This window comes from Muntiacus reevesi, chromosome 14 (assembly GCF_963930625.1).
Source record: "Muntiacus reevesi chromosome 14, mMunRee1.1, whole genome shotgun sequence".
NCBI lineage: Eukaryota > Metazoa > Chordata > Mammalia > Artiodactyla > Cervidae > Muntiacus > Muntiacus reevesi.
The window spans coordinates 67,092,629-67,119,230 of record NC_089262.1 but is presented as its reverse complement, the minus strand read 5'-3'; the positions used below and the strand labels follow the sequence as shown (position 1 = coordinate 67,119,230).

The 26,602-nt window shown below is 36.2% G+C and overlaps 1 long non-coding RNA gene across 1 annotated transcript in view; it reads left to right on the top strand.

Moving 5' to 3' along the window:
- The first annotated feature begins 1,914 nt into the window (after window positions 1–1,914).
- The window catches only part of LOC136146637 (uncharacterized), a 36,568-nt gene continuing 11,880 nt past the window's right edge, over window positions 1,915–26,602 (top strand). Inside the window, exons 1-2 of the long non-coding RNA XR_010659027.1 lie at window positions 1,915–2,021; window positions 10,063–10,168. This is a non-coding gene — a long non-coding RNA (uncharacterized lncRNA). The remainder of the gene's footprint in view (window positions 2,022–10,062; window positions 10,169–26,602) is intronic.

The window sequence follows — 26,602 nt, the reverse complement described above, 5'->3', positions numbered from 1 at the left end:
CCTTACAAATACAGGTTAGAATAGTGTGACTCTAGGGAAAATAGCCCCAATTCATATTTTTCTAACCTTAATTTTTAAATAATGTCCAATGAAAAAATTACCCATTCAGTTAGTTTTTAGTAAGTTTGTAGTTGTCTCAATTTTTTTGGATGACTGCAATTTCATTAGTTAAAGATACTGTTATATATGTAGTGAGGTTTTACGGGGATGGGAAAAATGCATAATGTTATGAAAGACAGACACATGTTCAAAATGTTGCCATTTGTTTTACATGAATTAGAAAATGATGACACGGCTCTGTTTTGAAATCATCAGTCTTCATGAATTATTTTATAAATAATATAGTTGAAATAAAACCTCAAACTTATTTTTTTACCACATTTCCCCCTGTGATCTTTAAATCCAGGCATATATTTAGGAAAGTTAAATCCTTAAGTTTTAAAGTTATGTATACTTCATGCACCAAAAAGAAATTCGAAGGCTTTTTTTCCCCTCTTTTTTGGCTCCCTAAATCTTTTGAGTAGTTTATGTTTCTTTGTTATAGAGAGGGCTGTAAGTCCTTTTTTTTTCCCTGGTAGAAACTGGGAATTGTGCTTTGCTAAATGTAAACAATATCAAAAACTAAAGTATCTTCTGGATTTGGATTGGATCCCTAAGTCAATGCGATTCAGTAGCTTCTTATATTGGCAAACTATGCTCCCATCTACCAAAGATGAAAAATGGGTCAACAAGTAGCTTAAGGATTTTTGCCAGATATTTACATATGAATCAAAGGTGATGTCTCCTTAAATTGTACTTAATATAGGAAACAGTCTGTTTGATTTCAAACTTAAGTGGTATTTGATGTAGTCATTGCCTGTTCATGATTAAAATCTTACAGAAAGCCCACCAATGATGAGCAATCTAACATTTGCAGTCTCAGTTGTCAACTGTGCCAATTTCATGAAAATCATATTATCATAGTTGGATCCAGGCTAACCACAGAGAGCTCTTTCTCTATCCATAATTACATAATTAGATTATTTTTATCTTAAAGCTTACTTTAAGTAACATTTTCTCTATGGTATATTATTAAAGAATCATGCCTTCTTGAAGTCTCTTTGTAAGCCAAGAAACCCACATGTTACACATTATAGGGGGAAAAAAATAGCTTTCATGAGATTTCTGCCCAGCTTTGAATCAAGGTTCAGGAACTGTATTACAGTCTGCCAGTGACATTTTGGGAATGAAGAGAATACAGTTGCAGAGCAAACTTTACTAAAATAATTGATGAGACAAGATATTGGATGTTAAAAAAATGCTATTACTCTTAGTGCCAAACCTATCTTTCTCAAGAGTTAGACTTGGACATTTGAGATAAGATTTTAAAACTATGTTCTCTATATAGAAACTGCATCTGCTATCGTAGGCTGAGGGGAGGAGGCAGTCTTGATCTACAATAAGTCTATTTTGTTTTAATGTTTGGTTATTAATATATACAATATCGTTCATCCTCATTCTCAGTTTTATATAAGCCAAAGAGAGTGTAAATTCATCAATACTACACAAACCAGGCATACAGAGTTTGGTAACTGACTGTGAATTCTGGTAAATTGCTTATATTTCTCTAGAAATGTTGGTTTGCAGATCTCATGCTTGATACGCTAGAAATGTGTGACAAAGATATTACTCAAGATAAGGACACAAAGCCTAGGGAAATAGAAATATGTGAGATGATAACCCCACTCAACCAAATAGACAATGTTAGTTAAGTAGTGAATGTTTTTATTTCATTTATTTTATTTTCTATAGATTTATAAATGAAAAAAAGATGAGCTTAAGAAAGAAGGCTGCTCTGAATCAAATATGGAAGAATGTCCATTTCAAGTCTTAGCTGAATCTGAGTCTGAAATTGCTTATCAACTTTTTTTTTTGATTACAGAATGCTGCCTTATGCAGATGTGCAGTGAATCCTTGAACAGGAGAGTTATTTGTCCTCCCAGTCTTCCCTGTATCAAAACCCATTGACAACACAACTAAAAGTAAGTTATTAAACTTGTCCTTAATTCTGCCTATAGTGATACAGCTCTTTGAGATTTCTCACAAAGCTTTTCTCCAGGTTGGGATTCTACTCTGAGGAATTATAAACTGGAGTAAATTTCAGTTTCCTATATCTAAAGTTTAAGATCACTGTCGCATCTTTGTTGTATCCTGTGATGCACTGCATCACTGATACATCATTGGATATCTTCCCAACTGTATTAGAAACTTATGGTTTCCTTCTACCTTTAGTAAATTTTCTTTCACTGGCTTTGTTATTTTTCCATGATGGGGAAATTTGAGCATGGATATTTGAGTACACTATAAAGCATCCAGGGCAAACTGGATTTGGTTATGTCACAACCCACTCCAATGTTTTTGCCTGCAGAATTCTATGGACACAGGAGCCTGCCAGGCTACAGTCCATGGGAACGCAAAGAGTGGGACATGACTGAGCAACTAACACTTTCATTTTTCAACCCAAGAAGGTCTGTGGGTTCATGATGCAAATTCGCCTATCTCCATTCTAACAATATAGACCTATGTATCGATCATTAAAAAATAGTTCTCATCACTGAACTAAAATTATTAAAGACAATATGTATCCATTTTTAGATAGTTTACTACGCATTAGGGGGAAGTGTTGATTTAATGACACTTCTCCTCAGTTGTCTTGTATATTGTTGTTGTTGTCATTTAATCTCTCAGTTGTGTCCAACTCTTAGCGACCCAATGGACGTTAGCCCACCAGGCTCCTCTATACATGAGATTTCCCAGACAAGAATACTGGAGTGGGTTGCCATTTCCTTCTCCATGGAACCTTCCTGACCCAGGGATCAAATCTCCATCGCCTGCATTGGCAGGTGGATTCTTTACCACTGAGCCACGAGGAAGCCCTGTTTTGTATATGATAACTGAAAAGGCAGAAAGACAGGACACTGAAAGATGAACTCCCCAGGTTGGTAGGTGCCCAGTATGCTACTGCTGATCGGTGGAGCTATATCTCCAAAAAGAATGAAGGGATGCAGCCAAAGCAAAAACAACACCCAGTTGTGGATGGGACTGGTGATGAAAGAAAGGTCTGAGGCTGTAAGAGCAATATTGTATAGGAACCTGGAATGTTAGATCCATGAATCAAGGCAAGTTGGAAGTGGTGAAACAGGAGATGGCAAGAGTGAACATCAATACTTCAGGAATCAGTGAGCTAAAATGGACTGGAATGGGTGAATTTAACTCAGGTGACCATTAAATCTACTCCCGTGGGCCAGAATCCCTTAGAAGAGTGATAATCTCTAAGAGCAGAGGCACATGATGTGGTTGTACCAACATTACAGCTTAATGATTGGAAGGACAGCACAGGGATGGGGATCCCAAGTGGAGCCAGGTAATCAGGGTAAAGGAAGCAGAGATAAAAGCTCTGGAAGGCTGAAGTGGAATGAACAGTGAATGTGGGGCAGAATATGAGAGTGGAGGGGGCTGCATAATGAGAAAGTTCTGGAAAATTGCAGAAGGGTCACCTTGAGTCTTTGGTTAAGTACTGATCTACACAAACATTAGGGGAAACTCTGAAATTAGAGAAAGAACCTGGGAAAGGCCAGGAGTGACAAGTTTTTTGAGTTCACATAAGATGGAAGTAATTTCTGTTCTTGAAGTCAAAGTGGAAAGACCTCATGATACATCAGGTCTTAGCAGTGAAAGCAAGTGAAAGTAAGTTAGCCTTAAAATTCTCTGTGTGTGCCTGCTTCATCGCTTCAGTCGTGTCCAACTCTTTGCAACCCTATGGACTGTAGCCTACCAGTCCATGGGATTCTGCAGACAAGAATACTGGAGTGGGTTGCCATGCCCTCCTCCAGGGGATGATCTTCCCAACCCAGGGATCAATCTTAGGTCTCCCCCATTGCAAGCAGTTCTTTACTGCCTGAGCTACCAGGGAAGCCACTTTCCTTTTTAACCTTTTTTAACATGTTTAAAAAGTTAAAAAGAAAGTTTTGAAAAATTAATATGACCCACATGTAACCTAACTGTCTGCCTGGTGAAAATACAGTGCTCTTTAAAGGTATATATATAAAAAAAAAAGTCCTTTATTGTACAATATGAAATACACAGTGTCCAGCATCTAGTCAAAAATTACTAGGCAATCAAAGGAACAGAAAAATACAGATTTTAATCAGGAGAAATATAATTTGATAGAAATAAATGCAGAAATAGCACATAAAGGAATTAACAAATGAAGAGTTTGGAAAGCTGGGACAACTTCCAGTTTATGGTCTACAGTATAGAAATCTTAGAAATTTCACTTCATTTTCAGAAAAAGAAAAAGATGAACAAAGTAAAAATCAGCAATCATTTTTAGATATATGATATACATCAGAGAATTGAAGGTCACAGGGCAAACTACTGCCCCAACTGGAGACAGATTCATATACTGCAAGTCAAAGTGTTTTCTTCACTAGGAGCAAAAGTCTAAGAGCAGAAGTCTGTTAGAAATACTTAAACAGCAACTGCTGAATTGTTGGAAGTTCTGTTTGGATAAGCTTGAATGTTAAGAGACTCCAGGCAGGCCAGTCATACAAGTTGTCTCATGCTTATGAGAGTTTTACCCCCAATAGTCCCACTAGCTTTTGAGGATGAACATTAGAGAGAGATGTCCTCATGATTCCCACAGTGTGAGAAGAATGCAGCATTCTGAAATATTCCAAAAGCATCCTATTATCCTTAACAAAGAATACCCTCTAAAGTTACTATTTTACCAAAATCTGACTGACTTGTATTTTAATAAAGCCTATCTGACTTAGGAGAAGGGAAATATCAAACTCCAGCCCCATTTTACCTTTGATGTGGGGAAAGGGAAATAACCAACTTCAGAAACACCTCTTCATTTCTGTGTCACCCAAGGTGAGAAAACTAGAAAAATAGCAAATTAAATCCAAAGTAAGAACAAACGAATAATAAAAAATTAGGGTAGAAATCAGTGAAATTTAAAACAGAAATCAATAAAGGTGGCAAAACCAAAAGCTAGCTCTTGGAAAGTATCAACGAAGTTGATGAACCTCTAGTCAAATTAACTAAGAAAAATAGTGACCAGTGGTTGCCAGGGATTAGGGTGCTGGGAGTGAGGGATGAGCAGGTGGCACAAAGGCCTGGGAAGCTATCTGTATGTTACACTGTAATGGTGGAGACCTGACATTATGCACTTGTCAAAACCCATAGAAATATACACACAAAGAATGAAGGCTACTGAATGAAGGCTACTGTAATCTGTACACTTTAGCTAATGATAATGTGTATGTATAGGCTTATCAATTGCAAAAAATTTGCCACACTACTCTGAGATACTAAACATGGGGAAAACTGTCTAGTTTAGGGGAAATTGAGTATACATTGGAATTTTTGTACTTTCTGCTCACTTTTTTCTAGAAACTTACTGACTCTATATAGTGTGCTAATTTAAAAGGTAGCTGAGATAAACATTAGAACTTCTCTATAAAGGATATAAAAGAAAACCTGAACATGATGAGATCTTAGACACAATAATCATAATGAAGTTGTAAACAAAATTCAGATAGATTTTCTAGAGATTAAAAGTACAACATATACTTAAAAAAATACACTGAATGTTATTATAAGTATATAAGTCACAGGCAACCTCATTACATTTAAAGGCATGCTAATGAAAAGTATGTTAAAAAGTCATAGAAAAAGATGAAAATAAATTTCACTATTAGAGGGATATTATCAAGTATTATAACACATTAGTAACTGGAGTCCTAGAAGAAGAAAAAATAATGAGGCAGGAAAGAAATGTGATGAAATAGTCATGAAAAGTTTATAAATTTGATGACTGACAGACACATAAATTCAATAATTTAAATAATAACAAAAGCACAATGGTGGTAATGAAACCAACACTAAGGTTTATAATAAAATCACTGAAAACCAGAGACACTAAGAAAATCTTAAAAGAAGGTAGAGAAAAAAGACACATGACAAAGAGAAAAATATACATCAAAATGAAAGCAGACTTCAGAAACTATAAAACCAGAAGACAGTGGCATAAGATCTTTAAGATGCTAAATGAAAAATATTTCTTGACCTAGAATTATTGCATGTATCACAATATTCTTCAAACTTACAGGCAAAAATATGTTTCAGACCAAAAAAAAACTTGTGAGAATTAAGAAGATTCATACTAAAAGTAATACTTAAGGAAAATATTCAAACAGAAGTTAATTGGTACCAAACGTATATTTGAATCTGCAAAAAGAGTGAGAGTGCTGGAAATGGTAAATATTTGAATGCTGTTCAGTTGCTAAGTCATGTCTGACTCTGCAACCCCATGGTCTGCAGCCTGGCAGGCTCCTCTGTCGATGGAGATTCTCCAGGCAAGAATACTGGAGAGGGTTACCATTTCCTTCTCCAAAATATTTAAATAAACATTCAAATATTTAAAGAAGATATATGTTCTCACTTTAAAAAATTTCTGTAGCAGATCATTTCCTTGTCATTATTAACAAATATACTTGACATTTATTATTAAGAAGTAATAATGCATGGTTTCGTTTATAGAATTAGCAGAAATAAAACATATGACAACAATACAACCAAAGAGGAAAAGTGAATATGGAGTTACACTCTTATAAGATTTTTATACTGTATTTGAAGTGATAATAACATAATCTTAATTTAGACTGTGATAAGTTAAAGATGAATATGGTAAACTCTAAAGCGATTACTAATAAGAAAAAGGAACAAGGTGAGCTAACTAAGAGTAAAGATACAATAGAATCATATAATTAATCTCATAACATCATTAATATAAAAATGCAGAAATATTTGATAAGAGAAAGATGAGATGGAACAAATAGAAAATAGCTTTAACTTCAGTCTTATTGATAGCCACACTGAATATATTGTGTCATCCAATGCCAAAGTCACATTTAGGTATTAGGGACATATATGTTTAGGCCAAATTGAAATGTGGTATGAGTATAAAACATGCATTGGCTATCAAAAACTTAGTATGAGTTAATCTAATGTAAAATAGTCAGTAATATATTTTTACATTGATTGTTTAAATGAGAATATTTTTGGATATATTTGAATAAATAAAGCAAAGTATTGAAAGAGTATTTTAACCCTTTTTGGTGTGTCTACTAAATTTTTTAAAAATTACATATATGTGACTAATATTTGTGGCTCACATTTTATTTTCATTGGATAGCACTGGCCCAAATACCCCAATTAAAAGTCAATATTGTCAGATTGGATGAAAACCAAAACCTATATATACATGTTGTCTACAGGAAACCCACTTTAAGTATTAAAATATAAATGTTAAAGAATGGAAAAAGTTATAATATGAAAACACCACTTAGATGAAAGCTGGAGTGCTCATATTCTATCAAACCAAGTTGACCTCAGAACAAGGAAAAATGCCAGGACCAAGAGAGACGTTATATATTAATAAAGAGGCCAATTTATCAAGAAGCTATAATAATTCTAAATTCAGTAAGAGAAGTTTGAAATATGTGAATAAAAAATAACAGCAGACTGACATCTTAAGAAATGCTAAATCAAGCTAAAATGATTCATTCAGGCTGAAGAAATGATACCAAATTCAAATTGGATCCTCAGAAAGAAATGGTAAAAATAAGGGTAAATGGAAAACTGTATTTCTCTTTATATACTTTTACAGTAAAAAATGGAGTTCATTGAATTTATCATCTGTTTAGGCTCATTTATATATGTAGTTGTACTGTGTCTACAATTTACATGAAGTGGTCCAATTTTAACTCTATGTTGGTTAGGAAAAAACTAAATATGTGCACTGTAATCCATCAAGTTAAGAAAAAAAGAAAGGGAAAAAACTATAGTTATTAAGAAAGTAGGTAAAATAAAATTTTTTACGTATTCAAAAATCAGAAACAAATGAGAAAAGGGGGAACAGAGTAACAAAAAAAGGGGGATAAATGAAAAAACTGCATGGCAGATCTAAATTGAATCATATCAATAATTATATTAAACACTAAGAAACTAAACACCCAAATTAAAAACCGTCCAAATGAATAAAAGACCCAACAATAAGTCATATAACAGATACAGTTTAAGTAATAATACATAGAAAAGTGCTGCAATTCTAAGATAAGCACAGCCCTGTTAATAAGAGATTTACTTAGTAAATGGCTAATGAGGAGAAATATATTTAGCACGCCAAGAGTAAGAAAAGAAGGCTGTAGTGGCAGTGTTAATAATAGATAAAACTGACCTTAACACAAATTGTATTCCTAAAAATAGAGATTTCACAATGATAACTCATTTCATTAGGAAGACAAAATTATCATAACTATGTGCTTAAGAATAAAGTTTAAAAATATGAAGCAAAAATGAACAGGATTAAAGAAACAGATAATTGGAAAAATAAAGATTTTGATAGAGACTTTCTCCTCTTTAAGAAATTGATAGAGAAACTAGACTTTAAGCAATCAAAATCAATTCACCTTCAAAGAAGATAAAGTATCAAATAATTCAATATATATACATGGAGATATGTATATAAAAGCAAAAATAAAAATTTAATCCTTAAAAAGTTTTGGCTCTCTACATTTTATGCTTCATATCAGAAGATAAAACAATGTCTTTTATATAAAACAATGAGAACTAGGTTTACTTTCTTTTATTCTGATGTCTTTGTAAAAAGTTATTTTCTATTTTGATTAACCTTGAAAACAAACATTCAGCTATCAGGGCAAACAATGGCAAATATATGACATTTTATTAAGCCCTGTTCTAAACTAAGTCAACACCACCTTTGCTTCACCTTCTTACTTAGAAGTTAATGGCAAAAAAGTCAACGGCTAAAACTGACAGTAGTTTTTGAAAATGAAAATTATCAGAAAGCATCTCAAATTCAAAATCTTTCGGGCATGGGAAATATAATTTTGCTTTATGTCTCATAGTCTATGAGAATGTTTGCTTTTTACTGTTAAGTCTAGGATGTATCTAGTGGTTGCAATGCACCATAAGCTTTTTATATGGAAAACATGCTTCTTATACAGTGGTCAGTATGGTATGACATTTGAGTAGGCACAAAGTGAAAAAAAGATTTTTCTGAAAAACATCATCAACCCCTCACAAGACCAAAGATTGGCATAGTGGTGGAAGCAACCTGTGTTGTTCATTAGGTCTGACACCAATTTTGTATTAATTTGATTTCTTTTTCTCTTAGCCATGTGAGTGATATGCATGTGCCCCCTCCCTCACCTGATAGCTCAGTTGGCAAAGAATCTGCCTGCAATGCAGGAGACCTGGGTTCAATCCCTGGGTTGGGAAGATAAGATCCCCTGGGGAAGGGAAAGGCTACCCACTCCAGCAGTCCATGGTGGGCCACAGAGAATCGAACAGGGCTGAGCGACTTTCACTTTCTCCCTTACAACAATTTCCCCCTCCTTTTACAACTGGCACTTTTGGTTGGTGATATGTGTAGAGTTTTCCTGTTGCTGGTCCCAAATCTGGCATTATTTCTGACAGTCATTTTCTTTGGATAAAATCCAAATATTTTAGAAGATTGAAGTAAATTAATTGTGTTATCTATTTCAATAAAAGAGCCACCACAGCCAAGCCAACATAAACAGGCTATAACAGTGATGGCCAATTTAAAGGTTCATTAACAAATACCAGTAGTAGCACTATAATTTCCAACCTTTTATCACTCAAATATGAAACTACAGGCATTGAAGACACCAGAGAGAAAACTATGTCACACCACAGACTGTCGATCAGTTTTTTACTTATCATTATAAACTTCCAAAATGTAAGTTAAGTTCTCGCTGTCTTGCTAATTTTCAGATTTAATTGTGCCCCCAAAATGATGACAGTGTTTTAGTTGTTCTTTTTTGTGCTTCCTTTCCCATTTGTCTCCTCTGGCAAACACTTACTTTCTGATCATTTACCCTCCTTAACGAATCTCCTTGTTTAATTGTTTAAAATGATCTATATAGTTTTAAGTGAGTTTGGAGCCTCAATGTTTACTTCACTTGTTCACAGTGTGATGGCAGAAAGATGTAGAGGAAACAAAAATGACAGTGGTACCCTAGAATTGAGGTATGGTTTCTGCTCTCTCTTCTGGGCAGAAAAGAAGTCACAGTCACAGGTAAGTTGAACTCCACCTTACAAAAACACCTGGTTGTAACTTGTGTACAAGAAAAAGCTAAAAGTCAAAGTGACAAATTGGGAAAAACTATTCACAAAACCCTGTAGATTAATAATATTTATTATTCATCTGCTACAAATTTGTGAATGTTTTGCCTAGTTTTAATAATAACATTAATCATTTCTCTGCAAAAGACTTTTAACCTTTCAAGTGGCAATTTTAAAACTCTTAAGAAATGAAAATTGATTAAAATTTATAAAAAATTATAGAGGAAGAAATCTAAACATAAAGATAGGAATGACTTTTCACTCTTATCTGTGCCTTCATTTGTAATAATAGTACAATAAAAGAGCACACAGTTTTCACTCATCCTCTTAGTAATGAAAATTGAGGAATAGTGTTGGGTACTGTTGAGGGTGGATGAGACAGGAAAAGTAAGTGCGGATGGTGCTCAGGGCCGATGGGACATTTATGCACTCTCTCCTTTGACATTCAGCTGCAGGGAACTAGACATTGTAAAATTCAGTGAGATAGTCACGTTTATGAACTAATTGTTTGAAGTACAAATAAGTATAATATTTTTGATATGTATTTGGTATGTGCTGTGATAATTTTAAAAGTGAATCAACTCTGATATTCTAGTGTGAGGAAACAATCACATGTTTAGACAAAAACTTAACTACTAAGTTGATTCATAACATAATACCATATAGTAATAGAAAGTCAGATATAATCTAGATAGCCAAAAGCATGGCTTAAAAGAACCTGACAATCTTTATGATGACATGTCATGCAAACAGTGAAAGAGAATATCAGGCAATATTTATTAACACGAGAAAACATCTATATTGTGTTGGTTGTTAAAATCAGAGGCAAAATTGTTTATAATATAAGCACGATCTTGTCAAAAGATATGTATAATGTCATTACATACATATTCATGTAATTATATAAAATTATATAAAAATTTAGTTTTATATATTCATATTTAAGGTCAAAAGGAAATGATGGTCTCTATCATCACTTATATTCGTCCACTCAAACTGTTAAAACACCATAGACTGGGTGGATTAAACAACAGAAATATATTTCTCACAGTTCTGGAGGCTGGAAGTCTGAGCTGAGGGTACTGGAAGGGTAGGTGTCTGGTGAGAAGTCTCTCTGGACTGCAGATGGCTACTTTCTCACTGTGTCTTCACATGGAGGAAAGAGAGAGCTCTTCTTATAAGGACACTAATTCCACCATGAGGGTCTTACCCCATCCCCCATGATCTCATCCTAACCTAATTCCCTGCCTATGTCCATACATTCAGATATCATCACCATGGGATTTAGGACTTTAATGTATAAATTTAGGGGATACACATACAGTGTAACTGAACACTTCACAGATGACTTATAATTTCTTCTTAAACAAAGCAATTAATCATATTCCATAGATTCTAAATAGGTTAATTTTTATATTAAACAGTATTAAAAACAGTTGAAACATTAAAATTCTAAATGGCAGGATGATGAATCTGGTTTCATTGTATGCTTCTGAGCATTTCACAAAGCTTCCCTTGATCACTTCTCTCATATTCAGTAACTTTTTGAGATCAGAATGACAATCATTAGGCATCCTATTTCTTAGTTATGCACATTAGTATTTCAAATAAGAGTCATAATTTAATCAGGGTGCATAGTTGCTACTAGGGCAAAATTGGGAAAGGAATAGTTTTAGATTCCTAATGTTTTACACACTATAGCAGTCCTGCTGTGTTTCCAGTAAAATACCTTGGAACATAGTCCATGACAAAAACAGATCAGGCTTTTCCTTCAAACGTTAATTACTCAAGTACGAAAGTGCCAGTGAGGAAATAGTGCCAACTACAGGGATCACATGGGGGCAAGAATGAGCCTGCCGGGAACCCCTTCTTAAAACTTTACAGCCCAGTTCTATTTTTCCTAATGTATGGCAAACAAAACCATGAAGAAAAAGAGTAAGGAAGAAAGAGTAGGAGAGGAAGGAAGCAAAGAAGGAAGAAGATGAGAAAGGAAGACAGGGAAGGGAAGAAGGAAAGACAGCAGGAAGGAGAGAAAAGAGGAAACAAGTGATACGAGGTTTGGCCCGCAATCCAAAAGTTAATCCTGTTAGGGGAAGAACTATATAAGCCAAATTTCACTGGTTGAAATTTTCGCTTAATTCGTTACAAAATTGTATGAGAAGATGCTTTGGACTTACTTAGCTTTCTGGTTTGTTTTTGTTGGCTTAATAAACATACTTTGGAAAGAGAATGTACATTTGGAGCCCTAATATACCTCTACCCTCCCCAGGATACTCTACCCACTCCTGCCTCTAAGGAGGCAGAAGCCTTTGGTGCTGAAGCGCTGGCAGCACACTCGGGGCAGACAGTATCCTTAAAGACCACAGCCTGCTGGAAAGCAGAGTTGCTGCAAAAAGCAAGCTCCTAGTAGCTATCTCAAAACACTTTTCTTCTTTTTCTCCCTATTTTGGTCACCCTGGGAAACACTTAAAAAAAAAAAAATCAACTCTATTGAAATGTAATTTACATAAAATAAATATTACTCTTTTAAGTGTATAGCTTGGTGAATTTTGACAGATGTAATTATCCAGGTAGCTCCTGGAACAAACAAGATGTTATTTCCTTCACTCCAAAACTTTCCCTTATACCCCTTCCCAGTTATCTTTCCTATCTCCAACACCATTCTGTTACTCTGAATTAGATTTGTCTCTTAGGAACTTTCATATAAATAGACTGGACTGTTTTGTGCTTAGCGTTTTGTAGTTAGAAAGTTTTTGAGATTCATTCATACTGTTGGACATATCACTAGTTTATTCCTCTATATTGTAGTAGATATAGTTTTACCGCTCTTTCCTGTATAGTCGATACATTTTCTATTTTTTGTCTAGTCTTACTGCTCAAGGCCTTTAGTCAAATAAGTGATAAGAACATCCTTGCCTTATCTCCAATTTCAGGGGGAAATCATTAATTCTTTCAGCACTAAATGCTTGGCACAGGGTTTTTAGACATGCTCTTTATTAGGCTGAGGAACTTACTTTCTATTTTTAGCTAGATAATTTTAACATATTGAGTGTTTAAGTGTTTTAATTTTTTCTTACATCTGTTGAACTGATCATATAATTTTTCTGTTCAAATAATGAATAAGGTGAACAAAATTGATTTTTATGAGCTATTATTCAACCTTGCAATTCTATTAGAAACTCCAGTTGCTCATTTTACATATTCTCAAGCTCAATTTGTTATTATGTTTTAAGGGAGTTTTGATCTATGTTTATAAAGAATATTAGTCTGCAGTTTGATTGCTTATAAATGTCTTTGTCTTGGTTTAACAGAGTAATACTGGCCCTGTAACATCAGTTAGGAAGTGTTTCTTTCACTTCTATTTTCCAAAACATTTTGTTTGGGATTATTGCTCTACTTCCTTAAAGTTGAGCAGAACTCATCAGAGAAATTATGTAGTCTAGAATTTTATTTGTAGGGAACTTTTAAAGTAAAATTCAAATATTCTTAGTAGTTAAAAACTAGGGTTTTACAAAGAATTTGGCATGTCATCTAGTCTGCCAAATGTACTTGCCTAAAGATTTCATAACATCCCTATTATCAGATTAATGTCTGTAGGTTCTGTAGTTATATTCTTTCTGTTTCATTCCTGATAGCTAAAATCTGTGACTTTTCCATTTTCTTCTTGATAAATCTAGCCAGACATTTTTCAGATTCATTTTTTTCCTTCAAATTACCGATTTATGTTTCTGTTAATTTTCTCTATGATCTGAGCCACCAAGGATGCTCTTATCTTTTAAAATGTTCTTCCTTATACTTAATTTGGGTTTACTTTATGCTTCATTTTTTAGCTTCTTAAGGTAGAACCTTAATCTATTATCTTAAGATAATAGATTCTATATGTTCAATATAAGAATATTAAATCTATACATTTTCCCGTAAGAAATATTTTAGCTGCACCACACAATTTTTATTATATTTTCATTTTCTAAAACTATTTTCCAATTTCCCTTGTGCTTTTCTTTTTCCTTTGACTCATGGGTTATTCTGCAACACTTTGCATCCTGCCAAATGATAGAGTATTCTTCTATATATCCTACTAATGTCCTTTTTCTGGTCCATAATATAAATTAGGTTCTCTCATTTCATTTAGTTGTCATGTCACCATGTCTTCTGACAGTTCCTTAGTCTTATTCAGACATTTGAAAAATGAAAAAAAAAAAAAAAAGAGTACCAAAATTGGGCAGGTCATTTATTTTTGTAGAATATCTCTCAACTTTAATTCTTCTGGCGTTTTCTCACAATTACATTAAAATTAAATATTTTTTTGGTAAAAAAACACCACAGAATGGATGTTATGACCTGCTCAGCGCATCATATAAGAAACTCCATGTCTTTGATGTATCTTGTGACGAGTAGCATTCAATGTGATCACGTGGCTAAGGCGGCACCTCCACTGTAAGTGTGCCATTTCATAATGACGCGTATTGTGGGAGATGCTTCACACTGTGCAGACAGCTTCTCAATGTGCCTGTGTCACACTGATTTTAATATTTCTCAAAGGTTCTGCCTTGTGATGATTATTACTGAAAATGAATGATTTTCTATTTTCTTTACTCCTTCTATATTCAGTGATGAAAGTTTTACTGTAAGAAAGAGCTGGCCCTTGTGATTCTTCCCCTTTTTTGTTGACATATTCAATTATTTATATTAGTATGGACTCGTGGATATCTTATCTTCTTCTCGAGGTTATAAATCTAACTATCTTTATTATTTTACAGCTCAAAATTTCCCAGATTTGGCTATGAGAGCTCCTTCGGGTTGGGTTTTGTGTCTTCTTCAAAAATCTCCATCATCATTCTGGGAGCACTTTCTTACTTTCTGGCATCAAAATATCCCCGACTCATCTTACATTTTCCTTGCCCGATCCTGATGCCAAATGTTTCTCCAAGGATCTTGACTCCTCTAATTAGGAACAATATTCTCATTGTTACTTCAGTGGTATTGCTTCTAGGCCCTTTTGCTGGAGGAGGTAGGAAATATATATATATATCAACTCATACACTCATATACATCTATGTTTCTACATTTATCTACTTGTCTGAGTACTAAAAACATACCATATGCTTTTCCCCCTAGTCTAACACTACAGCATTCATTCTGGCCTTCCCTTTTCCCTCATTTGTATCAATAACTATTTTCTGAGAGTAGACGCCCAGGCTTTCATTATCCACCATATATTTACTTTTTGCTCAATCCTAGCACACACACAAAGTAATTTCATATCTACAAACTCATAACCTTGTGAAAAGCACATTTACAAACTGGAGTCTAATATTGTTCACACAGTTCTTTTTTGTCTTTAGCCTTACAGATACAGTCAATTTGTGTGTGTGTTTAAGACTTCTTTGGCTGGTTTTTTCTGCCCCAGTCTAATCAATGTGATTATATTTATCATTTTGTAATAGAGTCAAGTTTGTTACCTTTTGAATTTTATTTTGTATATACCGTATTCTGACAGGTTTTAATCGCTTGAGACTATGGGAAACATTATCACCATTCTAAGAGTCATAGCTCAAAATATACTCAACAAAGTGTCATTTCTTCCTCTTCTGTCATGTTTCATTTCCAGCTGGGCTCTGAGGGTGAACTGTCTCAAAGGTTTCAAAATTACATTTCCTGCGTATTAATATCTTTTGCACAGAAGATCATGCATACATATTTCTTAAATCCTATTTTTTCTTATTGTATACTAAGGAGAGTCTTTTGCACTTTGTTTTTTATTGCTTGCTAGTTTATTATGTTCAATATCAAAATAGTTAAATATTGGTATAAGAGCTCCAATAACATCCTTTTTCCTGAGTTCCCAGAGAAAACCCTTCTCGTTTCTGAATTTGTTTCAGTTGTCTGATTTACTCCTGATTGTGGCTCATGTTGTCTTGCTTCTTGCCATGCTCAGTACTTTTATGTTGGAGTCATGTCTGCACTGTTGTTTTCCTTGAAAGAGTCTGTCCTTTCATCTGGCAGCAGTTTAAGCTACTAGCAGATCTGCTTGATCTCTTTAAGGCCTCTTGTTAAGCTTTGTTATGGTTGGCCTAGAGTAGGCTTCACTCCAGATAGAGTTTAGCTCTAGTAGTAATGCATGACCCAGTGGATTATCACCAGGGACCCTCAGTGGCCTGATCAAATGTCTTTCTACTTTCTCTGATCTCTGGGATTGTTCAGCTTACAAGTTACGGACTATCCTTTGTTCAGCCTCACGAACTTGAACTCTATACATAGACTGATTAGTTCTCAGCAAAAATGCAAGAGTACCCCGAGCACGTTTCTGAAGCTTTTTCCCCTTGTACTTCTTTGTCTGCAACTTTGCTGTGCAATCTCAGCATGCTCCTCCATGGTTTCTGTATCCTCAACTCAGCAAGACCTGGAGGATTTGCTTGGACTCCCTCTTCCAGTGCCCATGATTCAATAACGCAGCCAAGCAGAACATGGGTCCTCATGTGCTAATCTTGTTTCCTTTCTCTCAAGGTTCCCTGTTTCTTCTGTCCATTGTACAATGACTGAAAACAATCGATGCCTATATCTTGTTCAGCTAAGTTTTTACCTCACTAAAGCAACTTTGGTTTCTGTTTTTACATCAGGCTTGAAGGCTGAAGTTTGCCCTTTCTGAGTCAGTGATAATCAGATTATAAGCAGCACCCACTAGCCAGCATGCCACCTTTGTGCATCGTGGGATTAGTTGTCCATTCTTTAAGATGCTTAGTCACCATTCACTAATTGTGACAATAAATAGTATGCCAGTCTCTGAGGACTGTGATATGAACAGTGCTTCTGTGGCCGTGAGATGTATAACCTAAACCTGCACAAGTAATGAATTTTGACTCTGAAAGGATTCTAGAAAGAGAGAAGAATTACTGATACCACATCCTGAGAATGTATTATGGAATTCTACTTGCAGAATAAAATGGGCACTGTGATCTTATGTTTTTGTTAGAGGCTATGATGACTTGAAAGAATTCTTAAAACAGATTAGAAATATTTTGACTACTAAAAGAAATAGGTATATAGGTCAAGAAATAAGACAAGCTAATAAGTATAAACTTTGAGAGGAACGTTGTGAAAAACCAGTCAAATGGTTGGATGCTGGAAACTAAACTGCAGGGTGTGATGCAATGAAGACATTAGGGATTCCCAGGATGTATATAATTATACACACACACACAAACACACACACACACATTATAGGTGTATATATGTGTGTGTGTGTGTGTGTGTGTGTGTGTATACACCTGTATACACACAAAGATTATGTATATTATGTGTGTGCCTACAGAATCACACATAATAGTTAGTCCTTGAGTCATTTTTATTTATGAGAAATCAGTTTAAGTAAGCAACAGAAAGACTGCCTTAACTGGGAACAAAAGGCAAAAATTAGATCTGAAACTGTGGACAACCTGTCTCTCTTGATGCTCACTTGTTGACAAGTGAACTATGGGATTGAGACCTTTTTTAAAACCACTAGCAGATTAAATAATTCTCTGTCCTTAGCATCTTCTTGATTTACTGCCTAGGCATTTATATTATGGAAGTTCTCTAACTTCATCCACTAGTTTATTGACCCATCTAATAGCCATTATGATATATAGTGCCATGACAAATAAGACAAATAAAATGTGACCTTTGTCTTTGAGCATTTTATAATATTGCAGGAGGGATAGACAAAAGAAAAGTCATTTCAATGGAAGTGATAGCTTTCCAAAATGAACCGCATATGGAAGATGAAATTTTAAGGCGTATTAGTTGTGTAGAAGCATCCTCCCAAATCATTATAATCTACAGACCTCTCTCACTGCATATATGTCTCCATGCGACTACATGTATATATTTATATGTTCATTTAGAGCACAGTGTTTGTGAATCCTTGTAAATAATTAACATAAGGTGTATTAAAGTTTTTGCTTCAAATCATATATTCTCTAGCATCAAAGGTAGATATTTATTGCTCTGACAAATATAATTTCAGTAATTAATGTGTTTCATGTAACACTGTCATATCCATCAGGCTGTATTTGGTGAGAATAATGCAGTTGCAATTGCATGAGAGCTTATATCATCTACTGCTATCTTTTGGGCTTCCCTGGTGGTTCAGAAAGTAAAGAATCTACCTGCAGTGTGGGAGATCCAGATTGGATCTCTGGGTCAGAAAGATCCCAAAGAAAGGAATGGCTACCCACTTGCTAGTAGTAAAGAAACTGCCTGCCAATGCAGATGTTTAAGAGACACAGGTTCGATCCGTGTGTCAGGTAGATCCCCTGAAGAAGGGAATGGCAATCCACTCCAGTATTCTTGCCTAGAGAATCCCATGGACAGAGGAGCCTGGTGGGCTACAGTATGGGGGATCACAAAGAGTCAGACATGACTGAAGCAGCTTACCAAGCATGCATACTACTGGTTTTTGCAATGGAACTCAGTGAGCTTGCTACATTTCCAGTGAAATTTAGCAGACAGGTTGCTAAGCTGAATGAGGAGCATTAACATCTAGTGCATTTGTATGGAAATACAAAAAACCTCGAATAGCCAAAGTAATCTTGAGAAAGAAGAATGGAACTGGAGGAATCAACCTGCCTGACTTCAGACTCTACTACAAAGCCACAGTCATCAAGACAGTATGGTACTGGCACAAAGACAGAAATATAGATCAATGGAACAGAATAGAAAGCCCAGAGATAAATCCACGATCCTATGGACACCTTATCTTTGACAAAGAAGGCAAGGATATACAATGGAAAAAAGACAACCTCTTTAACAAGTGGTGCTGGGAAAACTGGTCAACCACTTGTAAAAGAATGAAACTAAAACACTTTCTAACACCATACACAAAAATAAACTCAAAATGGATTAAAGATCTAAATATAAGACCAGAAACTATAAAACTCCTAGAGGAGAACATAGGCAAAACCCTCTCCGACATAAATCTCAGCAAGATCCTCTATGACCCACCTCCCCGAATATTGGAAATAAAAGCAAAACTAAACAAATGGCACCTAATGAAACTTAAAACCTTCTGCACTACAAAGGAAACTATAAGTAAGGTGAAAAGACAGCCCTCAGATTGGGAGAAAATAATAGCAAATGAAGAAACAGATAAAGGATTAATCTCAAAAATATACAAGCAACTCCTGAAGCTCAATTCCAGAAAAATAAATGACCCAATCATAAAATGGGCCAAAGAACTAAACAGACATTTTTCCAAAGAAGACATACAGATGGCTAACAAACACATGAAAAGATGCTCAACATCACTCATTATCAGAGAAATGCAAATCAAAACCACAATGAGGTACCATTACACGCCAGTCAGGATGGCTGCTATCCAAAAGTCTACAAGCAATAAATGCTGGAGAGGGTGTGGAGAAAAGGGAACCCTCTTACACTGTTGGTGGGAATGCAAACTAGTACAGCCACTATGGAAAACAGTGTGGGGATTTCTTAAAAAACTGGAAATAGAACTGTCATATGACCCAGCAATCCCACTTCTGGGCTTACACACTGAAGAAACCAGATCTGAAAGAGACACGTGCACCCCAATGTTCATCGCAGCGCTGTTTATAATAGCCAGGACATGGAAGCAACCAAGATGCCCATCAGCAGATGAATGGATAAGGAAGCTGTGGTACATATACACGATGGAATATTACTCAGCCATTCAAAAGAATTCATTTGAATCAGTTCTAATGAGATGGATGAAACTGGAGCCCATTATACAGAGTGAAGTAAGCCAGGAAGATAAAGAACATTACAGTATACTAACACATATATACGGAATTTAGAAAGATGGTAACGATGGCCCTATATGCAAAACAGAAAAAGAGACACAGAAGTACAAAACAGACTTTTGAACTCTGTGGGAGAAGGTGAGGGTGGGATGTTTCGAAAGAACAGCATGTATATTATCTATGGTGAAACAGATCACCAGCCCAGGTGGGATGCATGAGTCAAGTGCTCGGGCCTGGTGCACTGGGAGGACCCAGAGGAGTCGGGTGGAGAGGGAGGTGGGAGGGGGTATCGGGATGGGGAATACGTGTAACTCTATGGCTGATTCGTGTCAACGTATGACAAAACCCACTGAAATGTTGTGAAGTAATTACCCTCCAACTAATAAAAAAAATAGATTAAAAAAAAAAAGATCCAGTGCAATACCTGATCCTAAGGATTTCCAAATGGATCACACCCATGGTCCCAGTGAGCAGCCAAACTGATGTCCTACTAGAAAAGATGAGACAGTACTTAACACTGAGAAATAGAAAGATAGATCTTGTGGCATATAATCAGTGGGGAAATCTTAGAGCTGTGTTAAAATATAATTTACTAAAAGGATAGTTTGCCCATTGTATTAGCTCTATTGTTGCTGGAACAAATTACTACAATCTTAGTGTCTTAAAACAACCACTGTATTACCTTACAGTTCTAAAGTTCAGACATCTGAAATAGTCTTGTGTGGTTAAAACCAAAGTCTCTACAGGCCTTTCTGAAGACTCTAGGGAAGTGTTTAGTTCCTTGCCTTTTCCAGTTTTCAGAGGCTTCCTCGGCTCAAGGTCTCTTTCTAATTTCAAAGTCAGCAATCTCATCATTCTGACCTTGGCTTTGGTTGTCATATTTTCTTCTCCTCCTGTTCTCTTCCCCTTATGCCTGTTTCACTTATAAGGACCTTTGGAATTACACCAGAGGCCACCTGGATAATCTTCCCATCTCAGTGACATCTGCAAAGTTTCTCCTGCCATGAAGGTATCATAGTCTCAGGGCCAGGACTTAGTCCATATACTTCTTTAGGGGGCCATGATTATGCCTACCACACCCAGACTGTCATTTTTTTTTTTTAATTTCACCATGTTATTAATTTTGGTAGGTTATATTAGTTAGCTGATAATATTAAAAAAGTAATTCTGAGTTGCTGACTTAAATTAGGCATAGGAAACAATTTGATATTCAAGGTAAATTTAACTAAGTGTAGAAAATCTCTTTGAGATGATACAATACCTTTTCGTGTTGAATCTGTTACTAGAAATGCCTGGAAGCAAGGAGGCCTTGCATATTTAAAATATTTGATTTATATTTCTGTAAAAGAAGATGTCCAGTGTCTGCAAACCAGCTTGCTCTCTCTGTACTCCTGGTGCTTGTCTATCCGTTGGTTATTGCTGAGCATGGATACCACAGAGTACTTGGTCAAAACCTCCTTGTTGCTCTATTAGAGAACTTAACTGATTCTGCGTTATACTGGTGGCTGAGCAGAGAATCACGTTTTCTGAGGACACATATTTTGGCTCTGAGAGTAGATTTTGGGGAAAAACAAACAAACAAAAAGCCTAAGCTACATCCTATCTGCTAAATACCTCCCAGGCATCAGAAAATGTACTTGTCAGTAGCCATTATACTAACTGCAAGGGGGAATACTTAAGGCAAATAGTCTAGGGACCTGGTTTTTGTTGCGAATATTTTTTGCAAAATTCCTATTTACCCTGGACCCTCCCTTACCTCTTACAAGCAGTCCCTCAGAGCTGAGAGGCTGTCTTCTGGGTTTACATCCTCAGAAATTCCTTCAAATAAAACATAATTCTAAAACAAACAAACAAAGAAACAAAACAGCCTGTGTGTTTTTCCTTTGCTGAAGCATTCCTGCCAGGGCAGTGTCCTCTTCTGACTTTGAACAGAAACCGAGTCCCTTGAATCTCTGTTACCAGGGGTCTTATTTCTCTTCCTCTGCATCCCTCAGCACTGACTTGGAAGTTAGAGAAGGAAATGTGTGTTGTGTGCTGTGCAGAGATCCTCACATCGTTGGATGGGATGAGACTTAGTGGTAGTGGGTGTTAGCTATATTGGGCACATGTTACTGACAACTGACTCTTATTTCCTGTTAATTATTATCTTATGGTGTCGTCTCATTAAGTAGCAGGATGATCGGATTTTGAATAAAGGAGATAACCATGCTTTAATTTTCGTTTTCGGGGGGGAATCCTAAAATTTGATTATATTATTATAAAATTTTATTATATTAAATAATTTACATGGATACATTTATTTAAATCTTCACCAGTTATTGAAAATCTGCTTACTCCAGGAGTCCCTGTGCTTATTAATATGTGATTAATATATGATTCAACCATTTAATAAATACTGCTTATTTATATTTTTATAGGGTCTAGAAGAGGCATCTTGTGAATGAAGAGAATAAAAATACATTTTGAAAATGATAAATACCCTAGATAATTTTTAAATTTTGTCTTCTGCTTCATATCAGCAGAGATAATAAAGTAGTTTGGTAGCAGTGAGTTAAGTGGTTATATATTTACTCCTTGGAAGGAAAGTTATAACCAACCTAGACAGCATATTAAAAAGCAGAGACATTACTTTGTCAACAAAGGTCCGTCTAGTCAAGGCTATGGTTTTCCCAGTAGTCATATATGGATGTGAGAGTTGGACTACAAAGAAAGCTGAGTACAGAAGAATTGATGTTTTTGAACTATGGTGTTGGAGAAGACTCTTGAGAGTCCCTTGGACTGCAAGGAGATCCAACCAGTCCATCCTGAAGGAGATCAGTTCTGGGTGTTCATTGCAAGGACTGATGTTGAAGCTGAAACTCCAATACTTTGGCCACCTGATGCGAAGAACTGACTCATTGGAAAAGACCCTGGTCCTGGGAAAGATTGAGGGCAGGAGGAGAAGGGGACGACAGAGGATGAGATGGTTGGATGGCATCACTGACTCAATGGACATGAGTTTGGGTAATCTCCGGGAGATGGTGATGGACAGGGCGGCCTGGTGTGCTGTGGTTCATGGGGTCACACAGAGTCAGACACAACTGAGAGACTGGAATGAAAGATAACTTCATGTAAAAAATTGGAAATTTCTGAAAATTAATTATCTTGTTAACTTTATTGTTGGTTTCAAAGGTAGCTTTAAAGATGTTAAGAATATAATGAAATGTTCAAGTGTCCTGTCTGTATGATGTGCACCCATCAGATGTTGAATTTGATGAGCATCTCCCAAGAAATATCTCCAATGAGTGGAGCCCAGATTATAATCCCTGGAACCTCTGATTATGTTTACATGCATGGAAACGGGATTTTGCAGATTCAGTTAGGTCAAGGACATTTAGATGAGGAGATTATCATAGATTATCCAGGGAGAGTCAGTATACTCACAAGTGTCCTTACAAATGGAAGGAATCAGAAGAGAGTCAGAGGGAAGGATGACTGTGGAGGAAAGCTTGAAGTGATGTGGTGTAGTCAGTCAATCAGTTCAGTCGCTCAGTCGTGTCCGACTCTGCGACCGCATGAATCGCAGCACACCGAGCCTCCCTGTCCATCATCAACTCCTGGAGTTTACACAAACTCATGTCCATCGAGTCGATGACTCCATCCAGCCATTTCATCTTCTGTCGTCCCCTTCTCCCTCTGCCCCCAATCCCTCCCAGCATCAGGGTCTTTGCCAGTGAGTCAACTCTTCGCATGAGGTGGCCAAAGTATTGGACTTTCAGCTTCAGCATCAATCCTTCCAATGAGCACCCAGGACTGCTCTCCTTTAGGATGGACTGGTTGGATTTCCTTGCAGTCCAAGGGACTCTCAAGAGTCTTCTCCAACACCACAGCTCAAAAGCAGCAATTCTTCTGCTCTCAGCTTTCTTATAGTCCAACTCTCACCTCCATACATGACTACTGGAAAAAACATAGCCTTGACTAGACGGACCTTTGTTGGCAAAGTAATATCTCTGCTTTTTAATATGCTGTCTAGGTTGGTCATAACTTTCCTTCCAAGGAGTAAGTGTCTTTCAATTTCATGGCTGCAATCACCATCTGCAGTGAATTTGGAGCCCCCCAAAATAAAGTCTGTCACTGTTTCCACTGTTTCCCCATCTATTTCCCACGAAGTGCTGCGACCAGATGCCATGATCTCAGTTTTCTGAATGTTGAGCTTTAAGCCAACTTTTTCACTCTCCTCTTTCACTTTCATCAAGAGGCTCTTTAGTTCTTCACTTTCTGCCATAAGGGTGGTGTTATCTGCATATCTGACGTTATTGGTATTTCTCCCGGCAACGTTGATTCCAGCTTGTGCTTCTTCCAGCCCAGCGTTTCTCATGATGTACTCTGCATATAAGTTAAATAAGCAGGGTGACAATATACAGCCTTGAGATACTCCTTTTCCTATTTGGAACCAGTCTGTTGTTCCATGTCCAGTTCTAACTGTTGCTTCCTGACATGCATATAGGTTTCTCAAGAGGCAGGTCAGGTGGTCTGGTATTTCCATCTCTTTCAGAATTTTCCACAGTTTATTGTGATCCACACAGTCAAAGGCTTTGGCATAGTCAATAAAGCAGAAATAGATGTTTTTCTGGAACTCTCTTGCTTTTTCAGTGATCCAGCAGATGTTGGCAATTTGATCTCTGGTTCCTCTGCCTTTTCTAAAATCAGCTTGAACATCTGGAAGTTCACGGTTCATGTACTGCTGAAGCCTGGCTTGGAGAATTTTGAGCATAATGATGTGGTTTAAGAAGGGCTCAATTTTCTTTTGCTCATTTAAAGATGTAGAAAGGGGCCATGTGCCAAGGAATGTGGGCAGTCTCTAAAATCTGGAAAAGGCAAGGGAATGGATTACCCTCTATAGAGTCCAGAAAAAAAATGTAGTCTTTTGGACACTTCTGTTTAATCTCATAAGGGACTTTTGACTCCTGACCTTAAGAATTATAAGATATTAATTTTGCATTAGGCCACTAAGTTTGTAGGGATTTGTTATAGCAGCAATAGAAAACTATGCACATGAACCAGAGAATATTAGAATTATTACTATTGGTTTACATGCTACAAGCAGGTAAAATCATCTGTAGTTTAAAGTGAATTACAGAACTTTCAGATTGTTCCAAGAGAGAAAAAATGAAGAACTCTAAAAATTATTAGCTTTAATTAAAAAAAAAAAAGATATTCATGCAAGCCAAGTTTTGAAGCCAACTTAAATTTAGAAAGTTATGATTTTTTAAAAAATATTGAATAGTTGATTTATTATGTTATGTTAATTTCTCTTCTATATAGGAAAGTGGCTCAATTATCCAATATATTCTTTTTCATATTTTTTCCATTATAGCTTATTACAGGGTATTGGATATAGTTCCATGTGCTATATAGTAGGACACTGTTTATCCATCCTATATATACTAGCTTGCACCCACTAATTCCAATTAACTCTCAGTCTTTGGGAGTTTGACCCTCCCTTGGCCAACAGTTTGTTCTCTATATCTGTGTGTCTTTTCCGTTTTGTAGGTAAGTTCATTTGTGTCGTAGTTCAGATTCCACATCTAAGTGTTGTCATATGTATTTGTCTTTCTCTTTCTGACTTATTTTACTTAGTGTGATGATCTCTGGGCTCATCCATGTTGCTACAAATGGCATTATTTCATTTTGGATGGCTAAGTAAATACTCCATTGTATGTATTTGCCATACTTTCTTTATCCATTCATCTGTTGATAGACATTTAGGTTCTTTCCATGATTTGGCTATTGTAAACAGTGCCGCTATGGACATAGGGGAACATGGATCTTTTCAAATTACTGTTTTGTCTGGGTAAATGCCCAGAAGTGGGATTGCTGGATCATATGGTAATTTTATTTTTACTACTATTTTTATTTTTACTACTTTCTACAGTGTCTGCACCAATGTACATTCCCATCAACAGTATAGGAGGGCTCCCTTTTCTCCACTCTTTCTCGAGGGGTCTTCCTTGGTGGCTCAGATGGTAAAGAATCTGCCTGCAATGCGCGAGACCAGGGTTCAATCCCTGGGTCAGAAAGATCTCCTTGAGAAGGAAATGGCAACCCACTCCAGTATTTTGCCTTGAGAATTCCATGGACAGAGGAGCCTGGGGAGTTACAGTCCATGGGGTCACAAAGAGTTGGACAGGACTGAAGAACTCCTTATTGCCCAATTCAGACTTAAATTGAAGAAAGTAGGGAAAACCACTAGACCATTCAGGTAGGACCTAAATCAAATCCCTTACAATTATACAGTGGAAGTGAGAAATATATTTAAGGGGCTAGATCTGATAGACAGAGTGACTGATGAACTATGGACAGAGGTTCATGACATTATACAGGAGACAGAGATCAAGACCATCACCAAGAAAAAGAAATGCAAAAAAGCAAAATGGGTGTCTGAGGAAGCCTTGCAAATAGCTGTGAAAAGAAGAGAAGTGAAAAGCGAAGGAGAAAAGGAAAGATATCCCCATGTGAATGCAGAGTTCCAAGAAAAGCAAGGAGAGATAAGAAAGCGTTCTTCAGTGATCAGTGCAAAGAAATAGAGGAAAACAAGAGAATGGGAAAGACTAGAGATCTCTTCAAGAAAATTAGAGATACCAAGGGAA